This window comes from Oratosquilla oratoria, chromosome 27 (genome assembly GCF_046742065.1).
Source record: "Oratosquilla oratoria isolate Oo_2021 chromosome 27, ASM4674206v1, whole genome shotgun sequence".
Taxonomy (NCBI): Eukaryota; Metazoa; Arthropoda; class Malacostraca; order Stomatopoda; family Squillidae; genus Oratosquilla; species Oratosquilla oratoria.
In genome coordinates this window covers 50,226,407-50,247,988 of record NC_134803.1, presented here as the reverse complement: position 1 = coordinate 50,247,988, position 21,582 = coordinate 50,226,407, and the positions used below count along the sequence as shown (strand labels likewise).

General features: G+C 44.3%; 7 non-coding genes across 7 annotated transcripts; 5 read left to right on the top strand and 2 right to left on the bottom strand.

The window, feature by feature from the left end:
* Positions 1-2,287: 2,287 nt before the first annotated feature.
* Positions 2,288-2,403, bottom strand: TRNAL-CAA (transfer RNA leucine (anticodon CAA)). Its single transcript has 2 exons — positions 2,366-2,403; positions 2,288-2,332 (listed from the first exon to the last, which is right to left on the bottom strand). It is a non-coding gene; the product is annotated as a tRNA-Leu (tRNA).
* Positions 2,404-2,712: 309 nt separating this feature from the next.
* On the top strand, positions 2,713-2,785 carry TRNAT-AGU (transfer RNA threonine (anticodon AGU)). Its single transcript has one exon. It is a non-coding gene; the product is annotated as a tRNA-Thr (tRNA).
* A 4,584-nt stretch (positions 2,786-7,369) lies between these two features.
* Positions 7,370-7,485, top strand: TRNAL-CAA (transfer RNA leucine (anticodon CAA)). Its single transcript has 2 exons — positions 7,370-7,407; positions 7,441-7,485. It is a non-coding gene; the product is annotated as a tRNA-Leu (tRNA).
* A 171-nt stretch (positions 7,486-7,656) lies between these two features.
* Positions 7,657-7,729, top strand: TRNAT-UGU (transfer RNA threonine (anticodon UGU)). The gene has a single exon. It is a non-coding gene; the product is annotated as a tRNA-Thr (tRNA).
* A 158-nt stretch (positions 7,730-7,887) lies between these two features.
* TRNAT-AGU (transfer RNA threonine (anticodon AGU)) lies at positions 7,888-7,960 on the bottom strand. The gene has a single exon. It is a non-coding gene; the product is annotated as a tRNA-Thr (tRNA).
* A 10,774-nt stretch (positions 7,961-18,734) lies between these two features.
* Positions 18,735-18,850, top strand: TRNAL-CAA (transfer RNA leucine (anticodon CAA)). The gene is made up of 2 exons: positions 18,735-18,772; positions 18,806-18,850. It is a non-coding gene; the product is annotated as a tRNA-Leu (tRNA).
* A 92-nt stretch (positions 18,851-18,942) lies between these two features.
* Positions 18,943-19,015, top strand: TRNAT-UGU (transfer RNA threonine (anticodon UGU)). Its single transcript has one exon. It is a non-coding gene; the product is annotated as a tRNA-Thr (tRNA).
* Positions 19,016-21,582: the final 2,567 nt, after the last annotated feature.

Sequence of the window (21,582 nt, the reverse complement as noted above, 5' to 3'; positions counted from 1 at the left end):
TATATATATATATATATAACCATATGGCTAGATTGGTATAAAAAAAAAAAGCGCACAGCAAAACGTAACTACGAAATGAAGGTTGTCAGACAAGTGATATCCAACCGAAAGGGCTTCTGTTATTTCTACAGAGCAACACACACACACTATATACAAAGAATATATGCAAACGCATCGTTAAGCTCCTTCACAACACTTGCTATTGAACTACATACAGGAGGAAAAAATAAACTTGAAAATGGAGTACGGCAGGACGATGAAATTCGCCAAAACCATTTACAGCCTGCCTAGAGTGGGTCTACAGTATGTTGTGTTGGGACGGGAAAGGTTTACCCATCAAATAATGGGGATTTTTTTTTGTGGCCTTGGACTTGCGGTTGGTGTAAGCATTTTCAATTCATAAATTAGACTTACAAGACATGCTGAGCGATTTCAACTATGGAAACCTGTACTCGTACGTCTTAAAACGAACGGAAAAAAAAAAAAAAAAAATAAAAAAAAAATCAACCCGAAAAATCAAAATTATAATAATAGATGGTGAGAATCATGAACAGTCATTTTGGTTAAGTGAAATAGATTTCAGTTCATGATATATATATATATATATATATATATATATATATATATATATATATATATATAAGGAATAATTCTTTGTATCTTTCCCAGGCTATGTTCACACTAGCGGTCTGAACCGCCCGGAAACCGCGGCGATACCAAATCATCTCATAAAAACTGCACGGTTGTGTGTGAACGCCTCCACTGACTTACACTAAAATTAAACCGCCACGGTTGCAGCCGCTAGTGTGAACAGGACCTACCTTTACTGTGGAGACCACACACGCGCTGTTGCATATACCAATCGGTCGCGTATGACAACCGCCAATGCAAGATTCTACACCTAGATTCTCCGACAGACTTGAACCATCAAACCACTCCCTCGACAAGCAAGATTCACATTGGAACTGCGTATGGGTCGCCACCCCAACACAGAACTGGCCTGGCCACGGAACTTGAAAGTGCCCAATGACGCAATAACCACACAGAAGACCTAGAACAGAATAGGTATTCAAATGGGGCAAGGGCTTTAACAAGGGCGGTGCTGGCAAGGTCATCATGTTAAGACGACAGGTCAGGACTCGTAATAATAGATTTAAACAGGACAAGTTTAGGTTTAAGAAGGAAACAGGCAAGAACTGGTTTACTAAAGGAGTGGTTAACGAATGAAATAGACTTTGTAACCATGTAGTTAGTGAGCGCTGAAACTATCGGTTGTTTTAAAAGAAGGTTAAATAACTTTATGGACTGGGAATGACTGGTGGTAATGGACATGGAACTGTATAGTATAGGCCTTATGGTCTCTTACAGTCGCCTTCATTCTAACTTTTTACCCTATACAGAACGGAGGTCGCGGCCGGTTGTCTGGGGGCCGCGGGTCTCTTGCAAGAGAGACCTGGGGCAACGGATTGGCATATCAATCAGAAATCGTGAGAAAGGAAGGACGAACACAAGAATGGGGGAGACTGCAAAAGACCCTAGGGCTTACACTAGGCAGTTCCACGTCTCTTACCACCTGTCATTCCTATCCGTAATCTTAAAAAAAAAAAAGAGGCATGTAACTACAAGACAAAATGTAGGAGAATCATCTTAACGTGTTTGTATGAAGAAAAGGTGAAGTCAATGCAGTATATTCCATAATGTGCAACTCATGTTACAAATTATCCCTCCCCTCCCCCCGCCGTCACTGCATTTTACAAGCTAAAATTCAGTCGCCAGGCGATTTTACTCATTTGACGGCGACCCGTTCCTTAATAACCGATATTTACCTTTGGTATTTTGGATTTTGTTTAGTCACGAAAAATGGATGTGTTGTGTCTTGCTGCATTGCTTCTGACCCAGTGCAGTGGGCGGGATACAGGTATGACGCGTCATCCATGAGGAGCTAAGAGGAGAGGGAGGGAAAGGGTGGAGGATGGGAGTGGAATAAGTGGGGATGAAATGGGTGGGAGAGGGAACTTGTCTTTTGACTTGGCTACTTCCCTTGTATGGGGAGAGGGGGAGAGGGAGAGAGAGAGAAGTAAAGATCAGCAATCCCACATATTTGCTTGTACAGAATAGCAAACCTACAAATGAGCTTGTGATTATAAATCGCCCAAATATAATCTAACCTAACCATCCTCAGGTTGGGCTTGTTAATACCAGCCACCCTAAATATTTGCTTGTAAATTTAAACAACACTCGTGTACGTTTGGGTTGCGGATCTTAACAACGTCCGAAAAAAGTTGTGTGTCAGAAGTGGGATTCGAACCCACGCCCTCAGAGAGGACCAGAATGCCCAATCTCCCTCTATCGGAGGGAAGGTTACCTTGAGTCTGGCGCCTTAGACCACTCGGCCATCCTGACATGGTATTTAGTAGCCTTTGAAATTGATCATGTCTTTTTTTTTTATATACAACTCCCATACTGAATCATACAAAAAAATAATCACCCTACATATCACACATCATCAAAACAGCTTACAAATTTCCATTCAATTAGTAAAAAATATATATATAAAAAAATAAATAAATAAATAATTTAATAAAATATAATAATAAAAATAATAAATAAATCTTAAACGTAATTCGAACGGCTTCCCGAGATATATAATGCAACAATAAACATTAGAAAACCAAAGTCAAAACAAAAAATGTTATTCCCCAACCAATCATAGCCTCCATAGCTCAGTGGCTAGAGCGCTGGTCTAGTAAACCAGAGGCCGGGAGTTCGATCCTCCCTGGAGGCACGGTGGCATACTTTTCAAAGAACAATCGTCGCTCAGTTTAACACAGCTGCGCGACGGAACGTGGTTAAGATAAACCACTGAAGACAAAACGTCATCCCCCCCCTCAATCCCCAAGTATATTTAGGTCTATCCTTTGCAAAGTATATTTAGGTCCTCTATCCTTTGCAAAGTGAAAGTATACTTAGGTCCTCTATCCTTTGCAAAGTAAAAGTATACTTAGGTCCTCTATCCTTTGCAAAGTATAAGTATACTTAGGACCTCTATCAAGTACTGTACAAGTATACTTAGGTCCTCTATCCTTTGCAAAGTATATTTAGGTCCTCCTCTATCCTTTGCAAAGTATATTTAGGTCCTCCTCTATCCTTTGCAAAGTGTAAGTATACTTAGGTCCTCTATCCTTTGCAAAGTATAAGTATACTTAGGTCCTCTATCCTTTGCAAAGTATATTTAGGTCCCTCTCTATCCTTTGCAAAGTATATTTAGGTCCTCCTCTATCCTTTGCATGGCATATTTAGGTCCCCCTCTATCCTTTGCAAAGCATATTTAGGTCCTCTTCTATCCTTTGCAAAGTATATCCAGCCCCTCCTCCTCCCTCCCCAAATTGCAATATTCATCATAATCATTTGGAAGCATACGCCAGGGTTCGCTTTACTTCACTCACACGCCTGAACCAGTCCCCCACGGTCTCTCCAACCAAGCTCCCATGCAGACACCCTTGCTCGTTTCTGGCGAGGTCAAAAGCCACTCGAAGAGGAAGCGTTAGACGAGAGCCAACACAAGGATGAGCAGCTACAGGTCCCGTTGACCCGGAAGTAGTTCATGACTCGCCTAATCACAAGAATGGAGGAGACTGCGAGAAACCATAGGGCCTACACTAGGCAGTTCCATGCCCCTTACCACCTGTTATCCCTATCCGTATAATTATCTTCTCTCAAAAACAATCGATAGTTTCACCGCTCACTACTACATGGTTACCCCAAGTCCATTCCATTCGTTAACTACTCTGTTGGTAAACCAGTTTTTGACTATTTCCTACTTAAACCTAAATTGCCCAATCTAAAACCATTACTACGAGTCTTATCCTGCTGTCTTAATATGATGACCTTGCCTGCATCACCATTGTTAAAGCCCTTTACCCATTTGAATCACGAACACACTTGAGACGCGAGCCAAGCCCCAAACTTCACATCACAGAGTAGGGCTGCTGCCTCGATGGCATCGATCCCTAAGCCCGAGGAGGAGGAGGAGGAGGAGGAGGAGGGGAAAGGGAGGGAGTGGAAAGAGAAGAATGGGAAGAGAATAAGAGGAAGGAGGGCAATGAGAGAAAGTGGAGGACTGGAAAAGGAAGAGTAGCGAGGGAAGAAAGAGGAGTGAGGGAAGAAAGAGGAGCGAGGGAAGGAAGAGGAGCGAAGGAAGGAAGAGGAGAGGGGAAATAAGAGAAGGGAAGGAAGAGAAGAGGGGAAGGAGGCGGGAGAGAAGTGAAGGAAGGAGAGAAGGGAAGGAGGGGGTAGGGTGTGGACAGAAGGGGGTAACATCTGAGGAGAGAGGAAGGAATGGGGAGAATGAATGACGGAGGAAGGAGAGAAGATGAGGGAAAGAGGGGAACGAGTGACAGAGGTGAGGAGAGAGGATGAGGGGAGAGAGGAAAATGAGTGACAAGTGAGGAGAGAGGATGGGGGAGAGAGGAAAATTAATGAGAGGTGAGGAGAGAGAATAGAGAAGGACGGAGAAAGGTGAAGGGGATAGGGTAATGTGGAAGGAGGTAGGGGTGAGAGGAAGGGGAGGGCGGAAGGAAAGGGAGGAAGGGGTGAGGGAAGGTGAGGGAGGAAGGGGTGGAAGGAAGGGGAAGGAGGAAGGGGAAGGAGGAAGGGGAAGGAAGGTGTGTAAGTCAGGAAAAAGGGAGAAAGGGACGAAGGACCTGGGTTAAAGTGCTGCTGTCTCCCACCGGGAACATTAATTTATGAACACAAATCCAGTCCCTATTTGGTGCAAGAGTGCCCACATGGCTAGAAGCGCTGGTAAAAATAAACTTGCCAAAATCAGTACAGAGAAAAATGGCTGAAATTGTACATAGGTTCAGAAATTTACCTTAAGAAGACCGGTTTAGTCGCTAACACACTCTCTGGAAAGACGTCGAGATCGGGGTGATCTAATATAAGTATTCAAATGGGTCAAGGGCTCTAACAAAGGTGATTCAGATTAGGTCATTATATTTAGACAACAGGTCATGACTCACAGTAATGGATTTACATTGAACAAATTTAATTTAAAAAGGAAATAGGAAAGAACTGGCTTACCAATGGAATGGACTTAGTAACCATGTATCACTAAAACTATTGTTTTAAAGGTACTTTATGGATGGGGATGATAGGTGGTAAACATAGAACTGCCTAGTTCACGCCTTAGGGTCTTTTGCTGTCTCCTCCATCCTTATGTTCTTATAACAACAGAGGCACACCCTCATGATCCTCCGTAGACTTTGTGTCGAAGGTAGCCAGACGTGAGTTGAAAGCGTTTGTGAATGTCCGTACAATACTAGGATCTCCTGGGTTCTGAAGACTAGCCCTCTGTCCTGGCCCGTTCCACGACCTTTGACCACCGAGGCTTTGTTACCACCACTGTTCCCTTCTCTGGTCCCCTTTCTCCACTCTGTTGTCGTCTCTATGGGCCAACTTTCTTTTGTGTATAGTTTTGTATTTCGTCTCTCACTTTCTACTTTCTTTTCACCACTATATCTAGATATGATAGTCATTCACAATATTCTTCTGTACGAAACCCCTTTGCTTCCGATCATCCGAGCTTAAATTTTCTTTCATTTCTTCCCGAATTATACTACACTTTGTTATTGAGTTACACCAAGGGACTCCTATATGGAATCCTCAAATTGTTCACTAGATTAGTTCGCATTGATATCATGATTTCTTTAGTACAATGATCTTTACTTTTACATCTAAGTACCTCCCCTGAGGGCGTGACTTTACTTCCATGAACCAATTGAATTTTCTCCACTCTTTCTCCAATCAGAAAGGCTGATACAAACCCCTTAAGCAATACAGCTTACCCAAGCAATCTCGAAATACACTACTTGGTTTACATACTATTACAACACAATAAAATGAACTTTATACAGCAATGAAATCGGGTTCCCAGCGGCTGCTTGTAAACACCTATACGAGGTGCGAGACTGCAATTATTTCGTCTACGACTGTTATCAAACAGCCAACTCATAAAAATGAAATTCTCGCCACCTACCCCTCTATCTACCTTGTCTACCTTTATCTACAAGCCTTTTACAGGCAAATGAATCACTCGTAGGTCCAGGCGTGTGAATTGTGTCGGCTGAGTGAGTCGCAGCCGGCCGAGCGAGTCACACAAAGCCTCTCAATAAATACACGTGCCACCAGCCTAGGAACGAACACTGTCAGACCGCCAACGTTGACTCAACCTGCACATCACCCGGCCGCGTGAGTCGTACGAATCATCTTTGAGGAAACACACGTGCAGTTCATCAACCTAAGAGTTCGGACCTTGATGACTAACCTGCACCTCGGCTTGCTGCGTGGGGACTGACAATCGCTTTTTGAGGAGCAAGCGTGCAGTACCAGCGTCGGTCTAGCGATGACTAGCCTGCCATACATTTCATCTTCATGAGATTAGCAACCTGAGAACGTTTTGCATCCAACTTCCCAGGCGTCGACTTTGATCTCAACCAATTAAGATCACGCGTCATGACATGACCCGTGTATACTATCCGGACGGAAGAGACGAAGGTCTAGACCACCTTGTGACACCACTTGAAACGCACAGTTGTCACTTCCCTCGCCGTCTCTTCTCCCATTTTTTTTCGCAGTTTGATCGAGCCCTATTACATTGGCGCCCAACTTCATCCCTAATAAAACCAATACCCTCTCAATCAGTTTGCCTTCATGCCAGCCTTACACCCACCTACACAAGCATCTCCATCGCCACGTGACCTCAGATTTCTACATTAGAAGCCATATCTAGTCGTCTAACCACCATGATTCAACTCCATATACAAAGGAATACAAAGCTGCAAACAGCCTTTACAGGGCTGCTTGCGAATTGAAAGTGAGTGTAAACAGTGGGACATTAAAAATTACATACTTCGAGTGTGAGCTCACGCTAAGAAAATAGGTTAGATTGGGGTTGGATTACATATAATTATCTAGTTTTTTTTTTTCAATATTTGAACTCGCATGAACAGGTAGTTTGTTCCATTTTTTTTACAATGCGGTTAAAGAATATATATATATATATATATATATATATATATATATATATACACACACACACACACATTGATGTTTGATCTCTTATAGACTATTTTTAACCATTACTTCTAGTGATATTACTACAGTCCAAGATAAAACGCTCAATGTAAATATTTCTCTAGATTTCCACATTCCCGTCAAATAACTATGAACCTACCGAAGCTACTCAACGAGATCTAAACATCTACCGAATCGATTTTCATCCTGTTGCTTGCGAGCAACTTTGTGCATGTCCTGGACAGTGTTCACAGTTCGGGGATATTCCTCAAAGATTTCCATTACACTCAGACATGTCAGGATGGCCGAGTGGTCTAAGGCGCCAGACTCAAGGTAACCTTCCCTCCGATAGAGGGAGATTGGGCATTCTGGTCCTCTCTGAGGGCGTGGGTTCGAATCCCACTTCTGACACACACTTTTTAGCGGACTTTTATAATTTTCTACCGAACACCCTGCAATCAGAACAGATTGGTTCTGAATATGATCTATTGAAAGCAATACATGATTCATGATGCAAGTATTTTGTTTTTCCTTGACCACTGAGAATGTTATGTTCAGCTCTATCTCGTCCCTAGTACGTTCGCCTCCATAGCTCAGTGGCTAGAGCACTGGTCTTGTAAACCAGGGGTCGGGAGTTCGATCCTCCCTGGGGGCATCCTCAACATTATATAATCTTTGAAATAATATTTTTATACACATATTTCTTAAAAATCTTCGCCATGCAAAATATTCCCACGTACACATACAAACCCCTAGAGAATTGTGGGAAATTTTGTATGTAATTTAATATTTAACTGAAAGAAAATCACACCGTGCCTCCAGGGAGGATCGAACTCCCGGCCTCTGGTTTACTAGACCAGCGCTCTAGCCACTGAGCTATGGAGGCCGACAACGTACATCGCATCAGCAAAGAATAGAACACTGATGTGTCTGAAGAATTTGGTAGACCTCTCTTTACGTTATTGACCTGATATAAACTGCCTTTCCCATTCTTAAAGCGTAGCTCAGATCAATAACAAGACGATCAGTTAAAGACGATCGAACTATGCAATTTGCACGCCATTTAACGTGCTTTTTTTTTATATCTACGCCATCCTATTCACTGGATGGGAGCTATGCTTCATGTATTCGCTTCATTGTGGTATACAGGAAATGACCCAGGCTCGTGCAATCCCGTCTTTTTTTTTATCATTCTCAGCTTTTAAAATAAATTATTATTTAGTTTGGGCTGTAATATAACTATGCCTATTTCAAGAGTTAAGGAGTCTGTGTAGAAACACATTTCTTTATATATATATATATATATATATATATATATATATATAATTGCACATACATGTACACATGCATTCCAAACATTCAAACATGTTTTCCTATTTAAACGAACTTGGGATTTAGTATTCGAAAGGTATTTTCTATCTGCCGTGTGTGTGTGTGTGTGTGTGTGTGTGTGTGATTCACCATGGTCTTAAATCACGTGTTGAACTCGTGATCGACATATTTTTCCTCCCGGAAGAGAGCTCAGAACTCGTATGACCTATCTATGGGTAATGTTGTGACCTTACACGCACACACCCCCAAGTCCCCGCCCAAGAGAGCTGGAGTAACGACTTGCAGCACAGCGATAAATTACTTCAACCCTTGACTGTGTGTGTGTGTATTTACCTAGTTGTATCTTACGGGAAGGGGAGCTACGCTCGTGGTATCCCGCAGTGTCTAGTTTGCTCTTAAATTCGTGTATGGTTTTTGCACACACTATTGTTTCGTCCAGTTTGTTCCAAGTGTCCACCACTCCGTGTGGGAAACTCTGTGTGTGTGTGTGTGTGTGTGTGTGTGTGTGTGTGTGTGTGTGTGTGTGTCTATTGTCAGTTACCTGGGAACTGTGGGTTTCCTGGAACAGATGTAATGAATGTATTTATTTGGGAGGAAAAGCAGCCACCAAGAATGTTTCCTAATGGGATACTCCTGCATTTTTAACACGTTCCTGGAGGTTTAATGCGTATATGTATACAGTTTGAGCAAAAAAGACTGGAGACAGGGAATCTATATATTTCGATTGCAAACTACAATCCTCTTTTAGTCGATACATTGGAGTCAACGATGGCCCCATCGACGCTATGGTATCTACTGAAGAGGATTGCAGTTTGCAATCGAAATATATAATTCCCAGTCTCCAGTCTTTTTTGCTCCAACTGTGGTTTTCACGTGATCGACAAATGTGGGATTACATTGTTCACCAGTAATATGTATATATATATATATATATATATATATATATAGCCTACACATCCATATATAACTATACACAAACACGCACACATACATATATACAAAGACACACACACATATATATATAGACACACACATATATACACAAACACACACACACATATTGACTATATTATAACAAATAAGACTGAAGGTGGAAGAAGCAGACGAGGAGTAATGGGAGAATTTCACGCTTTAACGTTTCGACCCGCAGGGTCTTGATCAAAAAGCTTTGTGATCAAGACCCTGCGGGTCGAAACGTTAAAGCGTGAAATTCTCCCAGTACTCCTCGTCTGCTTCTTCCACCTTCAGTCTTACACACACATATATACATAATCATACTTTTGACTTTATAATGGCTTTGTTTATATATATTTGGGATGAGGTTTGCGGACTGACGTGGTTCGTGATTTTCGGAGCCCATATCTGGGCTAGAAGATTGTTGGATCGACTTCGATGCTTTTCGCACCCGCTCTCTCACAGAATTTGTGAAGAGGGTGATCTTCAAGCAACATTACGCCGTAAGAATTCTGCTGCCAGCAGCCTGGGCAGCCATCTTCTTCCTTTTCTTCGCTGGACAAGGAACTTTCTGGATCAACACATCTCCAGGAGTTCTTCTTCTCTTTCTGCAGTTCCTCGTTTTCTGTCGGATTTTTGGGCCTCTGCATCCAAAGGGATCCAGGCAGAGGCCCTTGGAATAAAGACAGGAACCTAAATGACGAAGAATTAGGTTCTGTCGACGGCTTCTGCCCGGTATGCAGATTCTATCAGGGCCCCCGCGACAGCCACTGCTCAGAGTGTGGCGCGTGTATTCGAAAGAAGGACCATCATTGCCCTGTGCTGGGTGTCTGCGTCGGGGGTCGCAACTACCCGCACTACTTCGGCATGCTCTGGTCCTCCACCCTCTTCCACGCCCTGAGCAACATCGCAACAGTGGCTAATCTAGTTATGACCTGGGGCAGCGAGGGCGGCATTGGGTGCCAGGTGGGACTTCTTCTCGCGTCTCTGTATCCCACCGCCCTCTTTACTTATTACACGTGGAACCACACCCAGAGGTTCTTCACGCACCCCCGGGAGTCCTGTGACAGACGTTTCCGCAGGAAGGTCCTCTCCGAGCCCTTCCCGGATCTGCACAGGATCTTCATCGTGCACGGAACCTCTGGAGTCGACGACGGCCCCATGGACGCCATGGTCGTTTGAAAGGACGCCATTATGCCTACACCAGGACGCGTTCCAGGAACTGCCTGCAGACGAGGACGCAAAAACGGACACTTGCGACGAAGAGAGCTTACAGTGTCAAGTCAGCCACAACATCGCCTCACTAAAAATTTCGACTAGAAGAAGTTTCTTTGCCCTTAGGAGTCACGCAGGGGTTTTCCCCTCAGCTGAATAAAATCGCTTGGTGTGTGTGTGTGTGTGTGTGTGTGTGAGCGTTCAACATGAATGTCAATACCTTCATTAGTCTTCAGCGCTGAAAATTATGATGGGACTTCCATGTGTAAATGAAATGCATTTGTATGTTTAAATTTCATGTACGTGTGATTTTTTTAAACACACTGGTGTTCTTAAAAGGCCTATGTGTTACTAAATCGCGTGGCAGCAACGTTTGGAGTAATATTTATTAATCATTAGCATTCTTGTGTATATATTTTTGTTTTATTTGAACACAACCCTGAAAAAAAAGTCTGGATGCAATTCTTATGTGTTATTCAATTGTTTACTCGTTTATCTATTTATCTATTAATGTATTTATTCATTTATCTTTGTTTAATCTATTTATTCGTTTATCTGTCTATTCACTTATTCATCTGTTTGCTTGTTTATTTATTTATGAATTAATGAATTACTGAACGGTATCTATTTTATACTTTTATTTATTTTATTTATTCGTTTATTTTTATATTCCTTATATTATTTTTTATTACTTTAATTTATCATTTACTGTTCCTTTCCTTGACAGCCACGAACTATAACCGACTATATAGCTCCAAACGTCTTTTCGTCCTCTGTAGACGGCCAAACTTCAGGAGATATATTTTGCATCTTCAATCCTAACCAGTCACACATATTTCCATCTATCCATCACTAAAAAAAGATAAATCTATTTTATTTCCATATTAAACGTTCATTCATACCGAAACTTCATCCCCGATTAATTAAAAATAATGCAACGGCGGATGCATATCAAATGTACTGGGATATTTCGCAAGCAATATTATTTTGTTTTATATTTCCACATTGCATCCTGGTTTGGGCAATTTATTTAATGATTTTTTTTTTAATTATGAAACTATAATGGGCAGATAGATTAATATATATCCTTATTTGTAAGGAGGCTTAGAATAAATCCAGTTCAACTCTTCAAAGTGGAACAAGTCTTATTGTGTCTTCTCTGCCAAGTTAACGTTGTTCATTTGTTATTCTTTAGTTATTATATCCATTCACTTATGTATTCACTTGTTTATCTATTTATTTATTCATTTATCTCTTTATCTTTTTCGATTTTATTAGGATCTTAATGTCAGAACTACTCTCCTTGCTCTGGGAAGTAGACTTGTTTGTTTATTAACTAAACGAGACACACGATGCAATATGAAACATGGGGAACAAGCACATGCAGTACTAATCTATTTCAATAATATAAGTTCATTATACGAATGCTTAGTTCAGCAGTTACATTATGCCGAGCTGTTGGTTTGTTATCAAATTGTGATGAGAAACTGACCGTTATGGCGGTTGCGGTGTTGCCACGTCTTGGTCAGCTATTATGATTTGAACGTTGATGCTGAGCTGTGCTTTCTATGATGCGGGCACGTCATTACGGGGTTTTGAAATTAATTTTAGGGGTTGCTGAAATAAATTTTAGGTGGTACTGGGGAATACTAAATATATAGTGGTACCTCACTGCCCTTTGTTATCAGATCAGTCATGGAGGTGTTACCCTGCCTTGACCCGACTACAGGGATGCCCTTAGGGCCGAAAAGGATTAAGAAATGCTACCATAGTAGAAGTTTGTTTTCGTATTGGTGTGTGTGTGTGTGCGTGTGTTTCACCATGGTCTTGGATCACGTGTCGGACTCGTGATCGACGGCTATTTACATCCCGGAAGAGAGCTCAGAGTTCATATATGACCGATCTATGGGTAAAGCTGTGACCTTACACGCACACCCACCTCCCCGCCCACGAGTTGGAGTAACGACTCGCAGCCCTGGGCGGGATTCGAACCAGCACCGCCGTAGTGGCGACCGGGAACTCTAACAACAATGCCATCGAGTCGTGCGTGTGTGTGTGTGTGTGTGTGTGTGTGTTGCCAGTCACCTGGGAACTGTACGTCTCTTGCAAGAGTGACCTGCGACAACAGATGGAATGAATGTATTTGGGAGTAGCCACCAAGACCTATCCGAGAGTTGACACCTTGACGTGGTGGATTGGCTTGAAAATCGTAAGGATGATAAAAGCTATGTCGATAGAGAGGAAATATTTGCAGAGTCACCCATATCGAACAGGTTTTGTAAGAAAGACCAAAGTGCAGCTCAAACACAGTCGCAGGACCCACTGCTAACTGGCACGTCCCTGATGGCAAACAGGGAAATTCCTCATAGATATTTGGGGGTACAGTCATAATGACGGCGTGGACCATTGGGCACCCTCTAGATACTGAATATAAGGTGACATCATGGGAAATATCTGACCAGAAACTAGTTGGCAGGGAGGCGAGATTACTGCCAGAACCCCTGGATAGCAAACATGAACATGAATAGTACAACCTAAACAAAACCGGGCGTTCCTGTTGGATCATCGTCTCCTAAAGGTCCAACCGCATTGCCTCGTGTGCTTACGGGCAGTGTACCACCGAATGTAAGCACTGTCCAAGCAGATCTAAGTCTTGGACATTAAATATGAAGAATATAAAGATCTATACCTACAACTTTAGAACTCCCTCAGAAAACCACAGGCTGGAGAGTTTAATTGAAGAACTAGACATCAAGTGGGACATCGTAGGACTGAGCAAAGTCCGAAGAACGGAAGAAAAGCAGATACAATTATAAGATGTCAACACCTGTTCTACTATAGAGGTACGGACAAAGAAAGGTTCAGTAGAGTAGGATTCTTGATAAACCGAGAAGTTGCTGGTAACGTAGTCAAGTTCAGTAGTTTGTCACACAGGGTAACTTGGATTGCGATAAGGATGTGTAAAAGGTACACTCTAAAAATAGCTCAGGTTTCAGAGTAGACGATGAAATTGAGTCCTACTATGATGATTTAAGTCAGGTAATGGATAAAAAAGTAGGTAAACGTTGGTAATAGGCGACTTTAATGCTAAAGCGGGGAAGATGGGAGATAAGGTGTGCAATGGGAAGTTTGGAGTAGATGAAAGGAATGACAGAAGCGAGATGTCAGTCAATTTTGCAGAGAACTACAAAATGAGGATAACGAACACCTTCCAAAAGCGTGCAGGTCGCAAATGGACCCGAAGTCCAAATGGAACAACAAAGATCGAAACAGACTTCAAACTAGGAGACGAGAGCAAGAGCATCAGCAATGTTACGGCAACAAATATAGTCAACACAGGCAGCGACCACAGAATTGCAAGCTGCACAGTCAAATTCAGCCTCAGAGCCGAGAGAAACAAACCAGTTTTAAAAAAGAAAATCAGACTCGCAAAGATCAAGGACAAGAAGAAACTTCAATCAGAAACCAAAAACAGATTAGAAGCTCCCAAAACCAACGAGGGCACCGTCGAAGACATGAATCCGAATTCAGTGATCATCACCAGGTAATCGGCAGAGAAAGTAGGAAGCACAAAAAGTATTAGAGAAAACAAACACTACAAAGCCACAAATGACCCAATCAAAAGAAGAAGGACCATGCAGAATAAAAGGAGAGGCGAAACAGAAAGCTCAGAACCAAACAAGCTTATCAACAAAAGGCAGAGATCAGAGAAAAGAAAGAGAAACCCGGATGAAACTGAAGAAACCATTCGGAAAGGCAAAAGTATTAAAGGGACCGAGCGCAGACACGCCTTAGGAAGACAGCAAATGATATGCTCGAAAGACAAGAATCGTGAAATCATCAAATGCATAGACAGAATGGCAAAAAGAGTAGAAGAACTTTACCAAGAGCCCCACTCGTCAAAGACCGTAGCTGAGTCAGCAAACCCATCCGCAGACGCCAGCAGTGCACCAGAGATCACAAAAGCAGCAGCAGCATTCGCTCCAAATACATGAAACGAGGAAAAGCAGCTGGAGAAGATGGTCTATCGACAGATCTGTTGAAAGACGCAGGGAGAGAAGTTCACATCAGGCCGGCTCAGCTGCACAGCCAGTGCCCACGTCAAGAAAGCGTTCCTGAATCGCGATGCAATGCCAGTGATCCCGCTCCACAAAAACAGGGACCAGAAGGACCCCGTAACCATCGACCAACCAGCCTGCCATCAAATGCATATAAGGCATTCTCCACGATCCCCACAAATAGACCAAGCCAAGCTTTAGATGGAAACCAACCGAGTGAACAGGCAGGCTCTAAGAGCGGACACCCGACCTTAGACCATTTGCAGGCGATGAGCCAACCAATCGAGAAAACAACAGAACACAATACACCTCTCTGCTCAGCCCTTGTAGATCACGAGGCCTCCGACTCGGCAGAACAAACAGCAACACCAAACTCGCCACGCAAGCAGGGCACAAACGAACAGATCGCAAGGGTCCAAGAAAAGACCTATGCAAAAGGCACCGCTACAATTCGACCACACAAAGACACATAAAATATCAAGATCGAGAAAGAAGCACGGCAAGGCGACACCACCTCACCCAAACCATTCACAGCTTGCCTGGAAGACTTTCAGAAGGCCGAATTGGGAAGAGAAAGGTTCGAAGATCGACGGCGAACATTTCTACCACCCAAGACTCGCGAACGACACTATTTCCATCTCAGAAAGAGCAGAAGACCCGTGCGTGTGTGTGTATTCACCTCGGATCTGCTGCAGTCTCTGTCGAGACAGCCAGACACCACCCTACGGCAGTGAGCTCAGAGCTCCTTATTAGCCGATCTCTGGGTAGGTCTGAGACCACTCACACACTACACACCGGGACAGCAAGGTCACAACTCCTTGACTAACGTCCCGTACCTACTCGCTGCTAGGTGAACAGGGTGTGTGTGTGTGTGTTTCCCTCCGACCCCGAACAGTGTGGCGGGAAAGAGGGATGACCCTTCAACCACAAGGTAGACACGATTTATTAGGGGGGGGTGAACGAGTATATACTTTGATCTGGCTACCCCCTTTACTAAGAGGAAAATGTCCTTTGGTATGTGCATATAATGTATGCTTAAAAGAAACGCTAGTTATAGTTATGCACGAGAGAGAACCGGGAAAGAAAATTGAACGAAGCATAGTGTTTTCGTGTATTACATCTTGTATGTATGCCCATTTTCATTGTTAGTCAGACTATGCCCATCCGTAAGCATTAGGACACCAACCTCTCCCTCACGTAGACAAGCCTAAACCACCATACCCAGGTACAACATTGCGGTTTCTTTTTTTTCGTAATTATTCATTTTGACGAGAACCATGTTTAAAACAAATATCTTATCTCAAAAGTATTTTTGAGGGACTTTGAGGCAATTTTTTGTCGTCTGCATTCTAAAACACGACATACAGCGCCATCTCTTGGTATTCGTTCTGATGACGTCATGGTGTACCCCTTTATACCAGTCATTCCGAACAATGTCGTCCTGTAGCGAAAGACAATTCCTTCGGCGATACTGAGTTTTTCGTCTTTTGAGAATAGTCCCGACTTAATAAATATCTCTGACAATAGCCAAGGTGTGTGGACAGACGGCATAGTTATGGACTATTAACTTAAATCGAAATATCTCTGAAGTTTTCATATTGGAGCTTACCTGTGGGCATGTTGGTTCTGCAAGGCTGTCTCTGGGCACGAGAGAGAGGCACGAAAGAGAAAGAGAGAGAGAGAGAGAGAAAACAAGGGTATACACGTGATGCATTCAATACTTCTGCAGTGTGTTCCTACACAAAATACTGTACTGCATCAGCTTCCCACTACCCTTACTGGATGCCACAAAATCTTTGTAAACGGATTTCTACAACGTAATACCTTTCTGTCCAAGTGTGACAGTAAAAATGTCGTGGTGCTTTGTTACTACAAGATGCAACTAATTAAATTATTCTTTACAGAAGACAGATACATTATATTGTTTACACTGTAAGAACGAAAGCTTCACTACATGCATCACCAAGAACATACCAATCCGTCCCAGCAAATGGCGTGTTTTTTTCACTTGTTTCTATACGGCACACTTATCTTCGGTCTTGCTTTCTTCCGGTTTTTATTATATTTATTCTACGCAATTTCTTCGTTATTCTCCTTTTCTTTTGGTTTTATTTCTCTAAGCTTATTTATCTGATAAATTTAATCCAACTTTTCTAACACAATATCTCTTATCATTGGTTTTGCAAAATTATATAAAAAAGTCTTTTAGCATTACTGTTAGAGAATCTAGTCCCCATAATTAACTCCCTGTGTATATTCTGTACGTGAATTTGATCATTGTTGCTGGGAGATTATCAAACTTTCTTCTGACTTTCTCTCTGGGTATAATGTCATTATTGTCCGCCTCTTTTTTTCAATTATTTTCTTTCCAATCGTGAATTTTCCTCAGTTCTCTCTTTTTTTTTTCTTCTCCCCTCTCCCCCTCTCGTCCCCTCACCTCTCCACCCTTCCTCTCCCATCTCCGTATGAGAGATATAAAATAAAAAAAAAATAAAAAAGAAGAGAATATTTCTAAAGTAATAAAAAGATGTTTTGGAAAGAAACTGAAAGCGAGGCAAATCATGTAGAGAAAAAAAGGTAAAAGTTGCAGATGGAAATATGATAATAGAAGAAGCGAGAGGAAGATGGGCAGTATTTTAGGAAAAGATGAAATGAAAGCAGTTATTAAAAAGATGAGAGCATGTAAGGTACCCGAGTTAGACGGCGTCATGCGGAGTGTTTGAAAAAGGGAAGTACAGTGCTGGTGGACTGGTTAGTGAGGTTTTTTAATGTTTGCCTAAAAGAAGGTAAAGTGCCGGAGGACTGGAGCCTGTATAGTTTCACTTTACAATGGAAAAGGGGACAAATGTAAGTGTAACAATTCCAGAGGGATTAGTTTGTTGAGTCTAGTTGGGAAGGCTTACAGAAGTTTTGAGCAGATTAGGAGAGGAACAGAGGGAGTAATTGGTGAGGGACAGTGGGGGCAAGTTAGGGACTGTGTGGATTACATTTGTGTGTTATGATAGATATGTGAGAAAGTATGTTAGACAGATGAGTGGATGGGTGGTGTTTATCTCACCACCCATCCACTCATATGTGAGAGAGCTTTGCCAAAGGGTAAGAATGTTTTTTGGGCCTTTATAAAAGATCTGGAAAAGGCTTATGGTTGTGTAGAAGAATGAAATTTCTAATGTCACTACGAGGCAGATGGCGCCACGGGGTTTTACGAGAACGGCTGAAGCAGATGTTTTGGGGATAGGATAATAAATTTCAAATTACATTAAGAAAAGAATTTATGTAGTTATTATTGACTTAGGTAAGTACCAAAAATATATTCCGATAAAATTAGACACTTGATTTTCAAAGTGGTTCCACTTTCTCTTCCCACTACCTCCATTTCCCCAAAGCCCCCGAAACATACTTCATCGCATGGGCGGGGGGCAAAATTAAAAACATTATCCATATATGGTAAATGGTAAAGGCTCATATCAACATACACACTTCAACATCTCCATGAGTTACATTTTGACTTTCATCAATCGTATACCGATATTCTAAAACTTGGATTTTTTACGAAATTATACGTGACGACCGGTAGTTACAAAGACATTCTTGTGAGTTTCTGAGAAGGGGCACTGACCCCTTCCAGACGGCCATGAGGTGGAAGGTATTCCATCTTTCAGTGCATTCAAAATAAAACAAACCTAATGCAAGCTTGGACGAGTTGTTATTTGTCAAAAATATTGAGGGGGGGGAAGTGTACCATGTTTAGCCAGTTCTAAGGCAGTTCTTCAAACTGTGAACACCGTTAATCTAACCTAGTTTTAACCCTTTGTCGCGGGAGGCCGACGAGAGCAAACTAAGACGAACTTCCAACTCCCTCATTCAAAACAAACGCGGTAACGTAATATCAATATCGCTACAGGCCGATCATGTTCTCAAACAGTTCCCACCGCTTCTCCAATCCCCATTCCCGTTCTCGAAGTCACAGGTTACCGCAAATGAAGCATACACGATGCGAGACCTCCAGAACCGTACAAAACCCATCCGGTTATTGGAAAACAGGAAATCAATTATGTGATTACAAACCTATCTGGCAGAGCTCATGTTCGTCAGGCACATGTCAGGATGGCCGAGTGGTCTAAGGCGCCAGACTCAAGGTAACCTTCCCTCCGATAGAGGGAGATTGGGCATTCTGGTCCTCTCTGAGGGCGTGGGTTCGAATCCCACTTCTGACACACACTTTTTTTTTTCAAATCACTTTATTAAACGCTTGTATTAATCACAGTTCATTGATCATAATATTACACTCTGAAATTAGGTGAAAGTTGCCTCCATAGCTCAGTGGCTAGAGCACTGGTCTTGTAAACCAGGGGTCGGGAGTTCGATCCTCCCTGGGGGCTCTTCATTCTTATAAGAATAATCTGAGCTTAAATAACAGCGACTCGTAAAACTCGATGATGATCACGAGTTATCACGGGAATGGTGCAAGACCTCCTCCTCTCTCCCCCCTCCTCCTCATCTCTCCCTTCCTCTCCCCCTCCCCCCTCCTCCTCAAACACCCTGGCATGATCGAACTCCCAGAGGTGTGTCCAGTCGAAGTAAAACTCAATTTATTAGAAACATTTAATTGGAATACACTCCCGGAAGAAGAGAATGAAGGGGAGAGGGTGAGGAGGGGGAGAGGGTGGGGAGGGGAGAGGGTGAGGAGGGGGAGAGGGTGGGGAGGGGAGAGGGTGAGGAGGGGGAGAGGGTGGGGAGGGGAGAGGGTGAAGAGGGGGAGTGAGAGGGGAGGGGTGAGAGTGAGAGGGGAGGGGGTGAGAGGGAGAGGGGAGAGTGAGAAGTGAGAGGGAGATGGGAGAGGGGAGGGTGAGAAGGGTGAGGAGAGAGAAGGGTGAAGAGGAGAGGAAGGTGAGGAGAGGAAAGTAAGGAGGACGAGAAGGGTGGGGAGAGTATGAAGGGTAGGGGGTGAGAAGGGGAGGAGGGGGAGAAAGGAGAGGAGGATACGAAGGGGGAGGAGGTAGGGAGGGGAGGAGGGTGAGAAGGTAAGGAGGGTGAGAAGGGGAGGAGGGTGAGAAGGGGAGGAGGGTGATAAGGGGAGGAGGATGAGAAGGGAAGGAGGGTGAGGAGAGGAGGGTGAGAAGGGAGAGGTGGGTGAGAAGGGAGAGGTGGGTGAGAAGGGAGAGGTGGGTGAGAAGGGAGAGGTGGGTGAGAAGGGGGAGGAGGGTGAGAAGGGGAGGAGGGTGAGAAGGGGAGGAGGGTGAGAAGGGGAGGAGGGTGAGAAGGGGAGGAGGGTGAGAAGGGGAGGAGGGTGAGAAGGGGAGGAGGGTGAGAAGGGGAGGAGGGGAGGAGGGTGAGAAGGGGAGGAGGGTGAGAAGGGGGAGGGTGAGAAGGGGAGGAGGATGAGAAGGGAAGGAGGATGAGGGGAGGAGGATGAGGGGAGGAGGGTGAGAAGGGGAGGAGGGGGAGAACGAAAGGAAGGTGAAAAGGGAGAAGTGGGTCAGAAGGGGGGAGGGGGAGAAGGGGAGGGTGAGGAGAGAATGAGGAGGGGAAAAAGGGAAGACGGTGAGAAGGGGAGAAGGGGGAGAAGGAGTAGGTGGATAAGGCGGGGAGGAGGGGGAGTAGGTGGATAAGGCGGGGAGGAGGGTGAGAAGGGGAGAAGGGGAATATGGATAAGGAGGGAAGGAGGGTGAGAAGGAGGAGGGTAGGAAGGTAAGAAGGGGGAGAGGGTAGGAGGGTGAAGGGGAGATGGGAAGAGAGTGAGAGGTGGGAGAGACGGGGTAGCAGGGGGAGATGGGGAGGAGTGAGAAGAGGGTGAGACGGGGGTGGGGAGTGTGAGGAGGGGAGGAGGATGAGAAGGGGAGGGGGAGGAGAAAGGGAGGAGGAGGAGAAGGGTGAGGCAGGTGAGAAGGGAGAGGTGGGTGAGGAAGGTGAGAAGAGTAGGAGGATGAGAAGGGGAGGTGGGTGAGAAGGGTGAGGAGGGGAGGGGTAGGAGGGTGAGAAGAGGAGAATGAGATGGGGAGGAAGGTGAGAGAAGAGAGTGAGAAGAGAGGTGGGTGAGAAGGGAGAGGTGAATAAGGGGGAGGTGAATAAGAAGGGGTGGAGGGTGAGAAGGGGGAGGAGGGTAAGAAGGGGGAGAAGGGTGAGAGAAGGGGGAGGAGGGTGAGGAGGGTGAGGAGGGTGAGAAGGGGGAGAAGGGGGAGGGTGGAGAAGGGTGAGAAGGGGAGGAGGGTGAGAAGGGAAGAAGGGTGAGAAGGGGAGAAGGAAAGGGAGAGGAGAGGAGGTGGAAGAGGGTTGAAGGGAGAGATTGGGGGTGAAGGGGAAGAGGGAGAAAGGATGGAATGGGGTGGAGAAGGGGGAAGAAGGGAGACCAGCGGGAGTAGGGAGAATTGGGAGAGGAGAGAAACGGGAGAAAGGGTGAAGGGGAGAGGGGGAGAGGGGAGAAGGGGAGACGGAGAAGTGAAAAGGGGGAGAGGGTTGAAGAGGAGATAGGAGAAAAGGGGAGATGGAATAAGAGAGGGGAGGGGAGGGGAAAGAGGAGAGGGGAGGGGAGGGGAAAGAGGAGAGGGGAGGAGAGGGGAGGAGAGAAGAGTAAAGTTGAGGAGGGAGAACACTAGAGGGGGACGAGAGGAGAAGAGGACAAGAGGGGGAGAAGAGGAAAGTGGGGAGGAGGTAAGGAGAGGGGATGGGAGAAGAGAGGGAGAGAAGATGAGGAGAGGTGAGAAAAGGAAACGTGAAATGGGGAGGGGAGGAGAGGGGGAGAGAAAGAGGAGAGGGGGAGAGAAAGAGGAGAGGGGGAGAGAAAGAGGAGAGGGGGAGAAGAGAAGATAGGAAGAAGATGAGTGGGGGAGGGATGGATAGAGGTAAGAAGGGAGAGGAGAGGAGAGAGAAGGACGATATTGCACCGTGGAGTTGTAACCCTAGTGGTGGTAATGTTATGTGCCTCTGGTCCGTAGGGGTGTCATAAAGA